The following is an 18,892-nucleotide window of genomic DNA, read 5'->3' on the forward strand; positions in this document are numbered from 1 at the left end:
AATTTCCCCATTAGGTAATACAAATCGGGTACCTGTTTGAATCCAAGGAAAGAACGCGCACCTGCCACACCTAGCATTGCCATTGGAGTGATGATGAGGTGTTATGTTGTTAAGATAGTGGCTTGACGTCAGTTTGTCCCGTAGGGATCTAGACCTACGAAAGGTAATGTTAGGAATGGGACTGACATATTTGGCCAAAATAGGGTCGTCCCGTAGTAGAGACCAATGTGTTGTCAAGACCTCACGTAATTCAGCATGATGCTGAGAGTATCTAGAGATATATCTGACAACCTGGTTGGATTTAGGGGTCTTGGTTTTATATAACAGAGAGTTGCGTGATTGGCGCAAGGCTCTGTTGTAGGCACGACGTCTACGTCCCGCATCAAAGACCATATCTATTACTCCGGAGGGGGAAAAATGGTCACCTCAGTAAGCAGACATTTAGATTTATATCACAAATTTGACACCTCAGTGATATCCTTTATTGCCCTTGCAGTGATCCCTCAAAACCCACGAGGTGGAAATTGGGATAAACAGATACTCCAAAGAGAGACACTTTGGATAGAGCAGTTGAATGCCATCCATGCTCCTGGCATAAATGAAGCTCAATCATATAAACCGTTCCTGTAACGTCTACTGTTCTAACTTACCTACAGTTCCTCCTTATCCTTTAGTGTAACGATCTTATCCCCAACCATGAATTGATTCCCATATATTTAGACATGATCAATCTGTATTGTTCTGGGTGTTTGCCTCTCCAGCCTTATGGTACAGTCTAAGCTCCATATTACAGATACATATGCCCCTGTACAAATATATTAAATGAAAATCTCTTTTGGATCTATTATTGCCAGGCTCTTGTTTTAGGCATTGTAAATTGCAACCATAGAGAACTATTGATACCTATTTATATATTTTGGTTACATAATGCTCAAACTGTGTTTTGTTATATTATAATATTGAACGGTTCATGTTTCCTTCTGCTTGCTCATCTGCTTGGCTGGGACGGGCGCCCTCTTGTGGGCGAGTTCTTAGCCACCACGTGGCCGCCCAATGTCACACCATCTTTCCATCTGTTAGTGTGACGCACACATGGGCAGTGGGGGAGTCGCTCCCCCTCCCCTTCCTGGCCAATGCTATTCCATGTTGTGCGCGCACCTGCTCTTGGACGGGAGCGACATCTCTTTCGCTGGCGCTCTCAGCCGAGCGGTGCGCATGCGCACTGGAACTCTTTCGGCCGGTCCAGATGACGTCACGTCGGCGGCGCCAATTTGTTGACTACGGACGGGACGTGCATTTAAATAGGACCATGTCCTATACGGTGCACAGCTGAGACTACAGATGGCCGGGTCGGAACGCTCTATTCACACTGCCCACTTTGTTCAGGTACTATTTGCCCATTTGCAGGGATTATTCTTATAATTATTTAGACCACCTTACTTTTCTTTTTCTTTTGATTATTTTACTTTATTAGTCCTCGGTCCTTCCCTTACTGGTGTATATATTTTCATACTCCAGGTAGACTATATTCTACTTCAGATACATTTTGGTGAATGCTGTTGGATGATCATACACACTACTTAGGCTTCCTCTGGATCCCTTCTCATTCATGGATATATGCTAACCAGCAATATCCATAGGAATAGACCTTACCCCTATACTATACAGTATATACAAATTACGTCAAACAATCCATCATTTCGGTGAGTGTCTGATCATGGATGACCCACTTAGACCATTATTATTGTTTATTATTAAATACTTTTCTTATATATATCCTTCCTTAGGCAATGTGAATACATACATTTACTCTGGACCATACATCACGTATGTTACCCAGCCTCGTTCCCACCGTCCTTTCTACCATTGTGTGGCTGCATCTACACACTTTTTTATTCATAATACTATAGTAAGTATCCCACGTTTCCTTCCCGGCCCCCCCCTTTCCCCCCCCTTTTTTGGCCCTCACACTCCCTTCATTACCCTTCCCTCCCTCCCTCCTTTTTCCCTCTCTCCCTCCTTTTTCCCTCCCACCCCTTTCCCACTCCCCCCCCCTCCCCCCCCTTTCCTTCCCTTCCCCTCCCCCCCCCCCTTTTTTCCTCCCTCCCTTTCCCCCTTCTTCCCAGTTTATCCCATAGATACGTGTTTTTTCTTCTTTTTCTATTTTGGGTCTTTACCTAAGATGCCTTTTTTCTATTTCCCCATTGATACGATAATATTATATTCTGCATGCCCCCGTGGTGTCTTTTCATCGCCCCCTTTTGGGTGCCTTACCCCCGCCTTTGCTGTCTGGCTGCTTGAGGTTCCTGAACCGTTCACACCATTTTTACATTTTTACATTCATGCATCATTATTAATTATTGTATATTAATTATATCAATTTTATCCAATTTGTTAGCCACAACTGTTCCTGCTCCTGAAGAAGCGTCTAGACACGCGGAACATGTATTGCATTCTCTGATACGAAGTTACCCTTTGTTGAATTGCTGTCCAGCCACGCCCTTAGATATCTACTCACTTTGGATAAGTTATCCTTATATATCCAAGGTCCTATATATATGTAGAGGTGGTTCTGTATAGCAACGATTACATGAAACATCTTTTGTACATAAATGTTTGTGGTTTTTTAATAATTATTGTATAATTATGCTTTTTCAATAAATTCATTTTGTAAGAGAATTGGTGTTACTGTGCCTACAAAGTCCTAAAGTCCCCCTATTTTCTTTTTCTGAATTACACTGTACTGTATATGTATTGTGTTTTTTACTTTTTGAATTTGGTGCCGTTCTTCGTCCCCATGCTTTGCAATGCTCGCAGGGAACGGAGCTCGGCGCTAAGATGAATCGAGTGGGGAGGACATCGCAAGATCCAGGGGATAAGGTAAGTTTGCTGTACCTGGATCCTGCGATGCAATCCCAAGTGTGGCTCGGGGTTACCGCTTTTGGTGCCGAAAATCCACCCCGAGCCACATTGGGGAATACCGTCAGGGAGGTTAAGTAAAGACTGAGACATGTGTAATCGTCTGATTGTAAAAACCTTCCCAGTGCCTTCCCAGGGCGAACAAAATCCTTAATTATTCATTAACACTGCACACAATTGAGACATGGATATGAAGCTCCTTTTCTCTCATATTCCTCAGTTTAAGAACTGATCTCACTGTTCTGTCACCTATTATCCAATATCGACTAAACACTAGTATTGGTGCAATCTATAATTCAATAATATCTTATATGCATCTCCCACATCAGTTTATTGTTTTTCTTGTTTTTGTGACATGTTTATGATGTGTAAGCATTTAAACTCTGTTGTGATTTGTCTTACTTACTAGGGTTGCGCTGATATCGGTATCGGTGCAGATACTAAGCATTTGCATTAAAACTCGTACTCTTGCAAATGCTCCACTAATTAAACCAATACCTCTGCGGTGCGATTTGAGCCCATACAAAATGAATGGGCTCAAATTGCACTGCAAAGAATCGCATGTGATTTAAACAGGAATGGGGTGCGATTCCTGTCCGAATCAGATTCGGTTACCACCACTGCTCCTGTGTGAACCCAGGCTTGTCATAGTGACTCAGCCTAGGTTCACACAGGAGCAGTACGGGAACCCGCATATGATTCAGATAGGAATCACACCACATTCCTCTTCAAATCGCATGCGATTCTTTGCAGTGCTATTCTTTCTAGTGCGACTTGAGCCCATTCTTTTTGTATGGGCTCAAATCGTTCCGCAAAAGGTATCGGTATCTGTGAGTACTTGAGCAGAAGTATCGGTACTCGTATTCGCTAATAAAAAAAACGGTATCTGTGCAACCCTATTGCTTACCAGAAAGGTGATGAAGGGCAGGGACAAAGAGCCAAAACTGTCTTTTTGAAAGTAAGTTCTTATGTACCATGAAATATTCATGAAATCGGAGGATTCTGATTGATCCTCTGTTTATATTTTTTTTTTAGGGGATTAATGCAGCAGCACACTAATGCCCCGTACACGCGGTCGGATTTTCCGACGGAAAATGTTCGATGGGAGCTTGTTGTCGGAAATTCTGATCGTGTGTAGGCTCCATCGGACATTTTTCATCGGAATTTCCGTCACACAAAATTTGAGATCTGGATCTCAAATTTTCCGACAACAAAACCCGTTGTCATGAATTACGACTGCATGTACACAATTCCGACGCACAAAGTTCCACGCATGCTCGGAATCAAGCAGAAGAGCCGCACTGGCTATTAAACTTAATTTTTCTTGGCTCGTTGTACATGTTGTACGTCAGCGCTTTCTTGACGTTCAGAATTTCCGACAAGATTTGTGTGACCGTGTGTATGCAAGACAAGTTTGAGCCAACATCCGTCAGAAAACATCCATGGATTTTGTTTTCGGAATGTCCGATCGTGTGTACGGGGCATAAGGGATTCATTTATTTCTATGAATTCACATTTATTTTGATTCATTGATTTAAAAAAAAATTGTGACTGAGGGTGGAGGGGGATTCAGTTTAATATGATATCTGCATAATACATTTTGGATTTCAGCATTTTGGATTGCCACATCTGTTTCTGGGATTTTATATTAAGAAGCAAAGTAGAAACTATTGATGGTGTTCACCTTTCCTGAAGTTTAAAAGACTCCCATGTAGCTCACATCACTTGATATACAGTATATGTATAGTATGTGTAGTATGTATATGTATACAGAGACTTTACCTGCTATTCTCCAAAACTCTTGAATTCACTTCCAAAGAACATTACAGAGTCATCTTCTCTAAACTTATTCAAATCAGATCTAAAAACTGCTTTCTTTAGATAAGCTTTCACGTAACTGTCCTGTTTGTTTTATCCTATGTATTTCTTGTGTTTTCTTTGTAAAATGCTTTGAGAAGCTACCTTCAAAGGTGCTATATAAAATAAAAGTTTATTATTATTATTATCTCCAGTAATATAGAGAGAATAGACCACAGCAAATATGTTGAAATCATCTTTCTCTTTATTCATTAAACTGTTTCTGCTGAGCAAGACCTATTATGATTATGTTGGCACTGTGCTGTACTTTGCACAATATTGTGAGCTACATAATCTTGCTAATATAAATCATACTGTTAACGTTAGGTCCAGTCAGTTGTTAAATTCATGTCCAACCACTTGAATTTTCCATATAACATAATTGGGGATTTAATTGAGGGGCTTTACTGATGCAGTTGGTTTCAGTAAAATACAATAACTGTGACCGGAATGTACAGAAGTCTTCAGCTATTGGCACTACAGTTCTGGAGACAAGTAAAATCCCATCATGTGTATTTACACTTTGGATTCCTTTGAAAATTCCTATTTCATTCCATATTAAACCTATAAAAAGTATAGTGCATTTTTCAGTGAACACATATTATGAGTTACAACTGCAGTGTTTACTTAAAAATATTTTTTTTTTAGTTGACCTTAACATTCTTAAAAAAATGCTGTTTAATATATTTTCACGCAGTTGGGTTAATCTACTAAGGGAGAAGAGCAGGTTCTCTTTACATTTTCACTTAACTTAGTGAATGTGATGAAAATCACTTGGCAAAGAACACCCAGTCACAAGCAAGAAGAAAAAAAACAGTATTTTTGCTTGCACATGATTGGATGATGGAAGTCAGCAGAGCTTCAACTGGTACACTGAGCTAAGAGAAAATTTACTTGCAAAATGAAAGTTCGCTTTTGCTAAGTAAACAGCCTATTTGCCTGTTGTAAATCAGTCCCAGTAAGTGCATTGTTATCATGTATAAGCCAACTCGTAGATTTGCAATATTTCAAGCAGTGGCAAAGCACAACCATTGTGTAGCACTACCCACCATTCATAGATAATATACACTGAGCAAAATTTTAAAGGGAACACTTTTGTGTTGGCCCCTATTTATCAAGAGCTGAACTTAAAGATCTACGACTTTTTGTATGTACACAAAAGGCCTATTTCTTTCAAATATTGTTCACCAATCTGTCTAAATCTGTGTTAGTGAGCACTTCCCCTTTGCCAAGATAATCTATCCACCTCACAGGTGTGGCATATCAAGATGCTGATTAGACAGCATGATTATTGAACAGGTGTGCCTTAGGCTAGCCACAATAAAACGCCACTCTAAAACGTGCAGTTTTATCACACAGCACAATGCCACAGATGTTGCAATTTTGAGGGAGCGTGCAATTAGAATGCAAACTGCAGGAATGTCCACTAGAGCTGTTGCCCTTGAATTGAATTTCATTTTTCTACTATAAGCCGTCTCCAAAGACGTTTCAGAGAATTTGGCAGTACATCCAACCGGCCTCACAACCGCAGACCACATTTAACCACACCAGCCCAGGACCTTCACATCCAGCATCTTCACCTCCAAGATTGTCTGAGACCAGCCACCTGGACAGCTGCTGCAACAATCGGTTTGCATAACCAAAGAATTTCTGCACAAACTGTCAGAAACCGTCTCAGGGAAGCGCATCTGCATGCTTGTCATCCTCATCTGGGTCTCGACCTGACTGCAGTTCATCGTCGTAACCGGCTCGAGTGGGCAAATGCTCACATTCTGCACTTTGGAGAGGTGTTCTCTTCACTGATGAATTCCAGTTTTCACTGTACAGGGCAGATGACAGACAGCGTGTATGGCGTTGTGTGGGTGAGCGGTTTGCTAATGTCAACGCTGTGGATCGAGTGGCCCATGTTGGCAGTGGGGTCATGGTATGGGCAGGCGTATGCTAACGAACACAGGTGCATTTTATTGATAGCATTTTGAATGCACAGAGATACCGTGACGAGATCCTGAGGCCCATTGTTGTGCCATTCATCCACCACCATCACCTCATGTTGCAGCATAATAATGCATGGCACCATGTTGCAAGGATCTGTACACAATTCCTGGAAGCTGAAAACATCCCAGTTCTTGCATGGCCAGCATACTCACCAGAGATGTCACCCATTGAGGATGTTTGGGATGCTCTGGATTGGCATATACGAAAGCCTGTTCCAGTACTTGCCAATATCCAGCAACTTTGCACAGCCATTGAAGAGGAATGGACCAACATTTCACAGGCCACAATCAACAACCTGATCAACTCTATGTAAAGGAAATGTGCTGCACTGTGTGAGGCAAATGGTGGTCACACCAGATACTGACTGGTTTTTGGACCCCCCCCTCCCCCCTCCCATACCCCCCCCAATAGAGTGGCCTTTTATTGTGGCCAGCCTAAGGCACACTGGTGTAATAATCATGCTGTCTAATCAGCTTTTGGATATGCCACACCTGTGAGGTGGATGGATTATCTCGGCAAAGGAGAAGTGCTCATCAACACAAATTTAGACAGATTTGTGAACATTATTTGAGAGAAATACACATTTTGTGTACATAGAAAAAGACGTAGATCTTGAAGTTTAGCTCATCATAAATAGGGGCAAACACAAAAGTGTTGCATTTATAATTGTGCTCAGTATATAAGCCCCATATGAGGTTTGCCCAGAAAGTATCAAGAGATGTAACATAAAAAAAGAGTGAAATTTTTTGAAGAATATGCAAAAAACATTGTATGTAGGACAATGATGCCTCAGTCTCATTCAAAGTAGGCACCTTTGGACCTCACACAGTTCTCCCAGTGACTCTTTTAGTGTTCAAAACACTCTTCAAAATCATTTGTTGAAACTATCATTAGCTGCCTCTTTGTATTTTCTTAAATCTCATTGATGGTCTGAAATCTCTTCCCTTTCAAAGGTGATTTTAGTTTTGGGAAAAGCCAGATGTCGCAGGGTGTACAATCTGGGCTGTAGGGGGGCTGAGTCACCTGGGTGATTTGTTGTTTTGCTAAAAAACTCTGCACAAGACGTGATGCATGGGTGGAGTGTATTCTTATGATAAAGCTGACAATCACCAGTTGCCCAAAGCTGCAGCCGTTTTTGTTGTATTGCATCTCTCAACCATTGAAGAACACTGAGGTAGTACTCCTTAATAATTGTCTGGCCCGGAGGAGTGTAATCGTGCTGGACAACACCTTCTCAGTCAAAAAACACAGCTAACATGGTCTTGCTGCAATTTTGCTGCGCCTTCTTCAGGTGTGGAGAACCAGGTTCCATTGGGATAAATGTGCCTTCGTTTCAGGATCATAACTGTAGACCCACGATTCATCTCTGGTTATGATGTTCTACCTGAAATTTGGTTCATTGGTAGCAGTTTGAAGCAAGTCATTAGTAACTGAAGCTCGGTGTTCATTCTGCTCTGGTAGCAGAAGCCATAGAACAGTTTTTGATACTAGACACTTCATGCCAGGATCCTGCATCAAAATCTCAGACACAGTAGTTTTTGGAATCCCCAGATCAGCTTCTAGTTCTCGTGTCAGTCACCGATATTTGTTGATTGCAGTTCGTACACGTTAAACATTCTCAGGTGTTCTTCTTGCTGCAAGCCTTCCAGAACGTGGTTCACTTTCAACAGATTCTTAACCATCTTAGCAGTGTGTGTGCCATGCTTTTAGGTGCTCTGGACTCAATGCATCGTACCCGAAAGCCTTCTGAATTATCCAAATAGTTTCTACAATGGAATGTTCAAGCAATTTTTAACGCAAAATTTGATGCAAATTTGTTGCTCTACTCGCTTGACTACACAGTACACATCCTCACTCAACAGTGTCTAGCACCTACACTGAAGTCATCATTTTTCACGCATGTGCATTCCAGTGCACTCTCCTTGGCTGCCAGGTTACACCAATATCAGTTAAACTGTTTTCGTTATAGTAAAGTGTTACTAAATCCACAACAGTAAAATCAGTCTGTATATGCAATAAAGCATGCTTGTTATACTCACTTTGGAAAGACTGTTTGATCCTGGCTTCTCTGTTCCTCCCCTTTCTCCACTGTTCCCAATCCATCTCCTGATATAAGCTAGGGGACAAGCTGCACATGCTCAGTTTGGTATGTATTGCTAGAGGGTTGTTTTTTTGATAGGGTGCATCTGATCAGCACATGGCCAATCAGCACTGTCCAGACAGAGGGTCAGGGGTTCTGCAGCTTCATAGGACAGTAAGAGCAGTATGAAAACTTCTTCTACAAGCTTTAACCAGGCACTGATAGAAGTCACAAGCCTGCTATATACTGCTGAAGAGAAAAGGTGTTGATATTTACTAAAACTATTGCAGTTCTATGTTCTGAGTACTGTGGGAGACCAGATATAGTGAATGCAGAGTCCTGGGTTTAGTAACACTGTAGCCTCCCTGGTGGTATGATTATATCAGATTTTTGCGTCTCAAAGTGGTACAATTATTTTGCATAGAAATTTGGCGTTTTATATTGTAGGCCTGTAATTCTTAGCAATAACACACTTAAATCTGTCTAGTCTAGTAGATTCTAGTAGATTCTAGTAGTAGTCTAGTAGATATCCCAGGTATGAAGTTTGAAACACACGATTCACTATCGCTCAATTCTGCAAGTGTTCTAATTTACTTATTACTTGCTTATTTTACAGCCCTTTTATCACCTGTACCACTAAGGGCGTGGTCTATCTACTGCAATGCCCCTGTGGGCTGCAGTATATAGGCAGAACGAAACGCCCCTTGCAAGTTCGACTTAATGAACACATTACAAATATAAAGTCTGGTTTTAAAAAGCACTCAGTATCAAAACAATACCGTTTGGTCCACAATAGGGATCCCTCTAACATCTTTTTTTTTGGGCATTGATAAATATAGCCCCAATTGGAGGGGTAGTTCTCTCGTACGTGAAATTTACAAACTTGAAATGCTGTGGATTCATAAGGTTAAAACATATACACCTTATGGGTTAAACATAGAGGTTGATGTTAATGCTTTTATAGATAACTCCTAGTTCCCTTGTTTGCTACAATCTGAAGTATGACTTTTTGCTCTTTTCTCTTGCTACTCTTTCATGTAAACTTGATCTGAGTCATGCTGGTGGGTTTATATTTCATATTTATATTTTTATTACTATGGGATTCGTTCTTTATATTTTTTTCATAAAAATTTTTTTTTTCATTTTTGAATATAATTTGGTTTTTAAAAGCCCATAGACAAGATTATTACACAGGTGGTTGTTTATGACTAGGCCTGTGTGATTTCCATTACTGATATATTTAGTGTTATTTTTAAATAATATTTTATATATTAATTTTTATCTGTAGATCCTACCTTCCTACTCTTTTCACTAATTTTCACTATCTTTATCTTTATTTTTATTTTTTATATTTGTCACTATTTTTATTATGAATAGGCTAATTATCTATTTAGTTTACAATATTTATTTATAAATATTTTTCACTTTATATATTGATCCACTTTTCAATACAATAGGTTCACTCCTTTTTTTGCTCTAATATCTTAAAATATGCACAGTCACACTTTAAAATAAATATTTATGTTTTTCCAATTATTTGTTGTATGTAATCATGCACTCCAATTTTCACACACTGGATTTACATCTACCCAACATGGATCCCACTTAGTTATTAACTTTTAAGTGTCCCTGGTTTATCCGGGTATTTAATTCGTTTTTGGCACGTTTATATATTATTTCATTCATATCCATTACTAATTGGATTCATATAGTGCACATCGATCTTTTGGTCGTTTTTTGCATTATCAACATTGGCACCTAGTTTGAGGTGGCATCCCTTTGGTGCTATGGTTTTTTTTTTTTCCGTTTCTTTTCCTTTTTTCCGTTTTCTTTCCTTTTTTTGTTTAAATAAAAACAAAATTTTTTTGCCCACACAATACTTGTGAAATAGGATTGGTTGCCCATGCCTAAGATGGCGTCTTGAGACTCGGGGCACTGATCAAGGTCGTGTGTTGTTGGGAGCATTCCGAGCATTCATCTAACCATCCAGCCTTTAGCCCATCAACTGATCTTCATTACAAGCAAAGGCCCTGGCTGGGTATAAGCCATCTGCCTGTCTTTGCTTGCCAGCTGGTAAGCAGGTCTTTTTTAAGATGGCAGCACGTTTGATTCTATTTGATTCACCCTGGTGTTTGTTTACATAGAGCGAACTGTCTATTGATTTATCCACGAGCAATTGTATGGACTTTCGATTTATCAACGCAGCTTTCCTTCCTTTTCCAATTCTAATTTACTATTGCTGTTTTCTAGCTGGTCTAAAACCACTTTTGATGTAAAGGGACACTTTTTGATTGCTATGGACAATCTCAAGTTTCCAGGCAGAAAGAACAGTATACAGTGTATAATATAAAACTGCATGCAGGGCATTGGACAAAGCAGTGGGGACAAAAGGGATGTGAAATAATTTCATACAGTAATGTGTAATCTGTAAGATTACAGTGTACTGTATGTATTATGATTTTTCACTTTTTTGAATTTGCCGCCGGGCTCCGCCCCAGTGCGATGCTCACAGGGAACGGAGCCCGGCACAGAGAGGCTTCGGGCGGAGGACACAGCCCATGGACACAGCAGGGGGACATCGCAGGATCCTGGGGACAAGGTAAGTATACCGCACCAGGATCCTGCAATGCAATCCTGAGTGTGGCTCCGGGTTACCTCTAATGGTGCTGAAATTTAACCCCGAGCCACATTCGGGAAAACCGCCAGGGAGGTTAACAATGGCTAGACTTTTTCCAGAAAGACCACGTATATAAACACAATAAATTTTTTTTAAAAACCTTAAAGCACATATTTAGGTTGTTTTCATTAATCCATGTGTATGTACAAAGCAAATGAAAGGATTGTATGGTTACTTTAAAATGCTTTTATTTACCTTTTTTTCTTTGACTATTCTCTTTTATTATATAAACAAAAATACTCAAATACAAGTAATAAAACTCACATTGCAATATCCACATTACATGCCCCCCACCCCAAACTGAACCCCCCCTCTCTCCTCCCCCTCCCCCTAAACCTCCATCAGATTCCTCCAACCCTCGGATTTTTTAAACTCCATCCATTTTCCCCATATGTTCCAATATGTCTTTAATGAATCCTCCACTATATGAATTGTTTCCTCTATAGCTCTCACAATTTCCACTCTTGCTGCCCACTCCTTCATATTCAGCGCTTCTGGGGTTCTCCATAGGCTCGAAACCAAACCTTTAGCTGCATTTAGGAGGTATGGGACTAAGGAATTCCTATATTGAAATAGAAATTTCCAGGAATCATTCTGAATACGTTCTCCCGTTATTTGCTAGATAGCTGCTATAATTCTACCCCAGTAAGGTTGTATCTTTGTACATTCCCACTGCAGGTGCACAAAGGTCCCCGGGGCATCATATCCCCTCCAACAAGTTGGGGGCCTTCTGCCCCGAGCCTATGCACCCCCTGAGGGGTCACGTACCATCTCGCCAAAAATTTATAACACATTTTCACCATCCTTATGTCGCTTGACGAAAAACAGGCTATTCTAAGGATTTTCCTTTTATGTTCCTCATCCCTAAGAAAACCCTCTTCCTCTTCCCATTTCCCTGAATGGGGGGGGGATTCAGGTTCTGCTTCCTTGACCAAAATGTTATAAATTTTAGAAATACTTTGATTTAAACTAAGATGGGAGCAAAATAATGTCTCCGTTAACCTCATGTGCCCTTTTTTTCCGCAATTGTTGTGGTAATGATTGTGTAAAGTGCTTTAATTGTGCATACCTCCATTTATCTAATGGCGTTTTACCCCATTCAAGTGTAATTTCATCATACGTATATATCCTATTTCCCTTTATTACATCTTGCAATAATATTTCCTCCTCTTTTTCCCATCTAATAAAATATATGTGTTCCTCTTTCCCTGGCTTAAAATAATTTGTGCCCGGTATAGACATTAGTGGCGAATTATAGTCCCAATGGTGCGCTCTCCCCAACCTATCCCAAATTTTGAAAGTATTTGTAGTTAGTGGGTTTGTGCTAGTGGCTAGATCCTGATATTACCGTGGTATCCAGACCATCTTTCGCAAGTCCACCTTACTTTGTGTTATCTCGATATTTACCCAACTCTTCTCCTCCTTATTATGGGTCCACTCTGCGATCCAGGATAAAGAGAGATCGTCTGATAATATTTCTCAAAATCCGGTGCTGCTAGTCCCCCTGCCCTTTTTCCCTTCACCAATGTTGCATATGCAATCCAAGGGCGCTTATGTGCCCATATGTATTTTAGTGTCATTGATCTTAATTTCCTAAAATATCCCTGATGTACAGCAATTGGAATCATTTGAAAGATGTAAATCATCCTAGGTAAAATATGCATTTTAAGGCATTAATTCTACCTCGGATTTAGACATATTTATTTTAAAATTGGACAATTTTCCATATCTACTCAATTCTTCTAATATATAATTGGAATTATTATCCTAGGGTTGGAGACATAAAAGAGCAAATCATCTGCGTAGGCGGCTACTCTATAATCCCGTTCCCCTACTCTCACCCCTCTAATATCCGGGTTTTTACAGATTACAGTTAACAGAGGTTCCAATGGCAGAACAAACAGCATTGGAGAGAGGGGGCACCCCTGCCTTGTCCCGTTCAATAGCTCAAAGGAAGAGTATAAATTTCCATTTGTTCTAATTTTAGCTGTTGGATAATGGTAGAAAGCAGATATCCATTTCATCATCCTCTCCCCCATACCCAGATATCTTAATGTTCCAAACATGAACCCCCAGTCTACCCTGTCAAAAGCCTTTTCGGCGTCTATCGACAGATATACGACTGGGGCCCCACCCTTTTTTGCTTCATGGATCAGAAACATTGATTTAAGGCAGTTATCCCTCCCCTCTCTCCCTGTTACAAATCCTACCTGATCATTACATATCCAACTTGGTAATAATGGTTTTAGTCTTTCAGCTATTATTTTAGCAAAAATCTTTATATCTGTATTTAACAGGGATATTGGCTTATAACTCGCTGGGACTGTTGGATCCTTCCCTTCCTTTGGAATAAGAGTTATATAGGCCAATAATGGTTCCTCCTGCAGAGTCTTTCTTTCTGCTAAAGCATTGAGATATTCACATAGTTTAGGTTTTAACAACTTTGAAATCTTTTATAGTACAAGATAGAGTACCCATCGGGGCCTGGGCTCTTTCCCAGGGCCATATTCTTTATTGCTCTTGCTACCTCTTCCTGGGTAATTGGAGCTTCCAGTTGTTCAATCCCTCCTTAGGCACCATAGGAAGGTCTAGGCCCCAAAGGTACTCGTAAACTTCTGTGTCTTGTTTCGCTCTATCTTCTCCTCTCTGATTCACCTTATATAACGTGCTATAATATGCATGGAATACATTCGCAATTTCAGTTGACGAATGTACCATCTCACCCTTATTGTTCTTAATTTTAGGGATGAATGGTAGACTTTTTTTTTCCTTTATTAGTCTGGCCAGCCATTTACCAGCTTTTTTACCCTATTGATACCTCTCTTTATCTACTATGTGAAAAACAAGTTTTTTATCCTGTTCTAACAATTGTACTAATTCTTCTCTTTTTGCTATTAATTCTTGTCTCTCTGGGATGCCTTGGGGTCTTGTCATTTGTTCTAAATCATATATCTCTCTATATAAAGTACTAAGTTTCTCTCCCCTCTCTCTCTTCTTCCCTACTCCAACCCCTATCAATAGTCCCCTTATAAAGGCTTTATGTGCTTCCCATAGAGTTGACCAGGGGATTTCTGATGTGTCATTAATGGCAAAGAAATTTTCCAACTCTTGCTCGATCTTCTTAATTATCGCCGAATCCTAAATAAGAGAATTGTTTAATCTCCAGTTCCTCCCCCCCCTAAGACTGCGTGATATTTTTAATTGAATCACTACTGGGGTATGATCAGAGAGAGTTATTGCTTTAATCTCTACGTTTTTTGGAGATGGCAATAATTGATGTTTTATAAGGATATAGTCGATCCTTGAGAATGTCCCAAGGACTGGGGAAGAAAAAGTATAGTCCCTTTTCCCTGGGTGCCTAACCCTCCATGCATTTACCAGCTGGTACTCCAATAACATATATTTAACAGCCTTTTGTCTTTCAAGTGTATAACGAGAGGGGCCCCCCGTGGTATCTACCCAAGGGTCTATACTCAGGTTTACGTCTCCTGCTATTATAAGTTTACCTTCCTTAAATACCTCAAGTTTTTTCAAGACTTTCTTTAAAAATGTATCTGGCTCCTTATTTGGGGAATAAATATTCGCCAACATAAAGTCCATATTACACAGTCTCCCTTTAATGAAAAGGAATTACAACAAATACCGTATTCTTATCAAAACCTTTGGCCACCCCCCGCGAGTATCTGGATATTAAATCTCCATAAAACTATACGGGAAACAAATGCAAGAACAATCTATGCCCAGAGGCATGTGAAATATGTGTTTCTTGGAGGCAGACCACGTTTGCCCCAATCAAACACAACTCTTTATTTACTTTATATCTTTTACTTAGAGTGCTCAGTCCTTTTACATTATAAGTAACTAAATTTATTGTAGTCATAGCTCATTATAAAAAGCGCCTGGCAGGCCGAGGACAGTACGGGAATGGAGGGAGAGGAGAAGAGAAGAAAAAAAAATAATAAAAAAACCCAAAACCCCCCCAGTACCCCCCCACCCAAATCCATCCCATTACCCCCCCTTAACATATGTGTTCAATGTATGGATCCAACGGCATCTATCCAGATATCATCCAGTTCCCACACCTCCTGGGGGGGTGGTTACTTCTAAACTTACTGACCCCTTAACTGGCCCTCCAGCCTCCCCCCGGCCCTCCAGCCTCCCCCCGCTCCTCCATCTATTTATTTCTCTCTAATCTCAAAATACATGCTCCAATGTACCCTGCATCCTCACTACTACCTCTACCTCCTCCCTCCCCCTCTTCTCTCACTATGGGTCCACTGCCTATTACTTGGAGCCAATATTATCTCAGTATTTTCTTCTCATCCCGGTAAAGGGGAAGGTATAAGATCCAGTTTACTATAAAAGTCCTGGAGATCTTCAGGGAATCTAAGTACTGCATTTCAACCATCCTTCCTCTCCTTAAGACACGCTGGAAATCCCCATTGCTATGCAGCATTCAGTGTTCACATTTGTTCTGTCAGAGGCTTAAGTCTTCTTCTTGCGAGAGTCTCTGCTGATAAGTCCGAGAATATTTTCAGCTCAGTTTCTTCATATAAGATTCCTGCCGACTTCCGTGAGCCCTCCATGATTTTAGATTTCTCTTCAGCATAATGAAGCCTAACTTTTACATCTCTTGGGTTGTCATCCGCCAGAACTTGGCATCTCACGATCCTATGTACTCTGTCTATTTTCAATATTTCTGTTGTTTCTTACCCCAACATGGGGTTGAACAGTTCCTGCAACACCTTTGTTAATTCTTCATTTTTAAATTTCTCTGGTAATCCTCTTATCCGTAGATTTTTTAATCAGCTTTGATTTTCTTGATCTTCCATTTTTTACAGCAGCGATCTATTTGCTCTTTGAAGAGCCTTCATCTGTTCATACATTTCCTCCAGCCTTTGATCATATATATTCATTCTTTCCTCCATTTCTTCTACTCGGCCCAAAACCTGCCCAATATCTGCTCTAACTGCCGCAATGTCTGTTTTTAATGATATTTTAACTTTAACCAGCATCTCTGCCAACATCTCTTTAATTTGACTTATGCCTACTTGACCTTCCTCTGGTTCTAAATCCTCCTGCATCTCTGGTTCCACACCTCATTTTTTCTTCTGGGCTCTGCTTTGTGCTTTAAAGTTTCCATGGGGAATATTCCCAACATTTTTTGGCCGCACCACAGATGTATCGTTCACCTTTCCTACTTGTCTCCTCTTCTGTCATTTTTTGTTTACCTGCCTCAGTTCGTGCTGAGACTATCTGCCTAGGACTACAATGCCCATCTTCTGATATACTTGTCTTTGCTGACATGTAACGTTGAGTACCACCTGGGCTTACAACAGATGGAGCCCCTCTACCCGCTTTACCTGGCTTCCCTCTCATGTTTGCTTATTATAAACACACACACCAGGTCAATTAAAATCATCAGGTATTTGTATATATCAGATAAATCTACAAGCTTTGTGTAATAGGTGTCATTCAACAGATATCCTCTGGTAGTAAAAAAAAAACGGAGCCTGTCAGCAGGCAAGACAGTCTCCAGCCAGTAGTAATTGACTGTCTACAGGTAGTGGTTACATTACTTTTTAGTTTTAAAGTCAGGGCTGGACTGGGACAAAAATTTGGCCCTGGACTTCATCTAGACCGGCCCAATTTGAAAGGTTTCTCCCATGCTGGCCGGACAAATCCACTCCCCCCAGCCGGCCAACCACGATGGCCACCAAAGCCCCCCCTCCCCCTTCACTAGCCATTAGCCGTTCTACTTTATTAGAGTAGAACGGCTGGTGCCGGTGGGGAAGTTAGTCATTATTTCACCCGGGGCAAAGAATCAGTTTGTTGCCCCCCCTAATGGGACAAGATTAGGAAGAAGTGAGAAACTCCCAGGCCATAGCTGTTGAGTCAGCTGTCTGCCCCCTCCCCCATGCTCCTTTTGGTCCCCCCATGCTCTTCTGCCCCCCCTGTGCTCCTCTGGTCCTCCCCCTGCTTCTCTGTTCCCCCACATGCTTCTCTGTTCCCCCCCATGCTCCTCTGTACCCTCGTGCTTCTCTGGTCCCCCCTGTGCTCCTCTGGTACCCCCCCCACTTCTCTGGTCCCCCACATGCTTCTCTGGTCCCCCACATGCTTCTGCATTCCTCTCCTGATCTTCTGTCCCCCCCAGGCTGCTCTGGTACCCCTGTGCTTCTCTGGTCCCCCCATGCTTCGCTGGTCCCCCCCATGCACCTCTATTCCCCCCATGCTCCTCTATTCCCCCCATGCTCCTCTATTCCCCCCATGCTGCTCTGGTCTCCCGTGCTCCTCTATTTTCCCCCATGCTGCGCTGGTCCCCCATGTGCTCCGCTGGTCCCCATGTGCTGCACTGGTCCCCCATGTGCTCCGCTGGTCACCCGCGTGCTGCGCTGGTCCCCCATGTGCTCCGCTGGTCCCCCACCTGCTCCTATGGTCCTCCATGTGCTCTGCTGGTCCCCGCCATGCTCCCCCCCAATGCTGCTCTGGTCCCCCGTGCTCCTCTATTCCCCCCTTTGCTGCTCAGGTCCCCATGCTCCTCTATTCCCCACCATGCTGCTCTGGTCCCCCATGCTCCTCTCTTCCCCTTCCCCCCTTTGCTGCTCAGGTCCCCATGCTCCTCTATTCCCCCCCATGCTGCTCTGGTCCCCCATGCTCCTCTATTCCCCTTCCCCCTATGCTGCTCAGGTCCCTATGCTCCTCTATTCCCCCCATGCTGCTCTGGTCAGACCCCCTATGCTCCTCTATTCCCCTTCCCCCCCTTTGCTGCTCAGGTCCCCATGCTCCTCTATTCCCCATGCAGCTCTGATCCTCCATGCTCCTCTATCCCCCCCCATGCTGCTCTGGTCCCCCCGCAGTGCTCACCTCCTCTCCCTGCCTAGTTATGAAGCGGACTGAATAATGACATGCTCCTCGGGAGTCGGCACTGAGAAGCTCATCATACGATCTGGAAGGGGGCTCAGGGCAGCCACACACAGCTGTGACATAAGCTTCCTCGGCACTCGTTCTCCTGCTCTTTCCTTTGCTGCTCTCATCCAGATTCTCCGCGGCAGCAGACAGGATGGAGAGTGGGGAAAGAAAAGAGCAGAAGAACGAGTGCAGAGGAAGCTTATGTCACATCTGTGTGTGGCTGCCCTGAGCCCTGCTTCCGGATCGTATGATGAGCTTCTCAGTGCCGACTCCCAAAGAGCATGTCATTATTCAGTCTGCTTCATAACTAGACAGGGAGAGGAGGTGAGCGCGGCGGGGAGGGGGAGACAGAGGAGCGGAGGGGTGGCGGTCACTGAAGCCGGCCCACTGAGCCATCGGCCCACCGGGAAACTCCCGGTAGTCGCGATGGCCAGTACATGCCTGTTTAAAGTTAT

General features: G+C 42.1%; 1 protein-coding gene across 7 annotated transcripts in view; it reads left to right on the forward strand.

Moving 5' to 3' along the window:
* Window positions 1-18,892, forward strand: part of GRIK4 (glutamate ionotropic receptor kainate type subunit 4) — a 925,106-nt gene that overhangs the window by 573,664 nt on the left and 332,550 nt on the right. The gene's annotated exons all lie outside the window — the stretch shown is intronic.

Source organism: Aquarana catesbeiana, linkage group LG10 (genome assembly GCF_042186555.1).
Source record: "Aquarana catesbeiana isolate 2022-GZ linkage group LG10, ASM4218655v1, whole genome shotgun sequence".
In the NCBI taxonomy this organism is placed as follows: domain Eukaryota; kingdom Metazoa; phylum Chordata; class Amphibia; order Anura; family Ranidae; genus Aquarana; species Aquarana catesbeiana.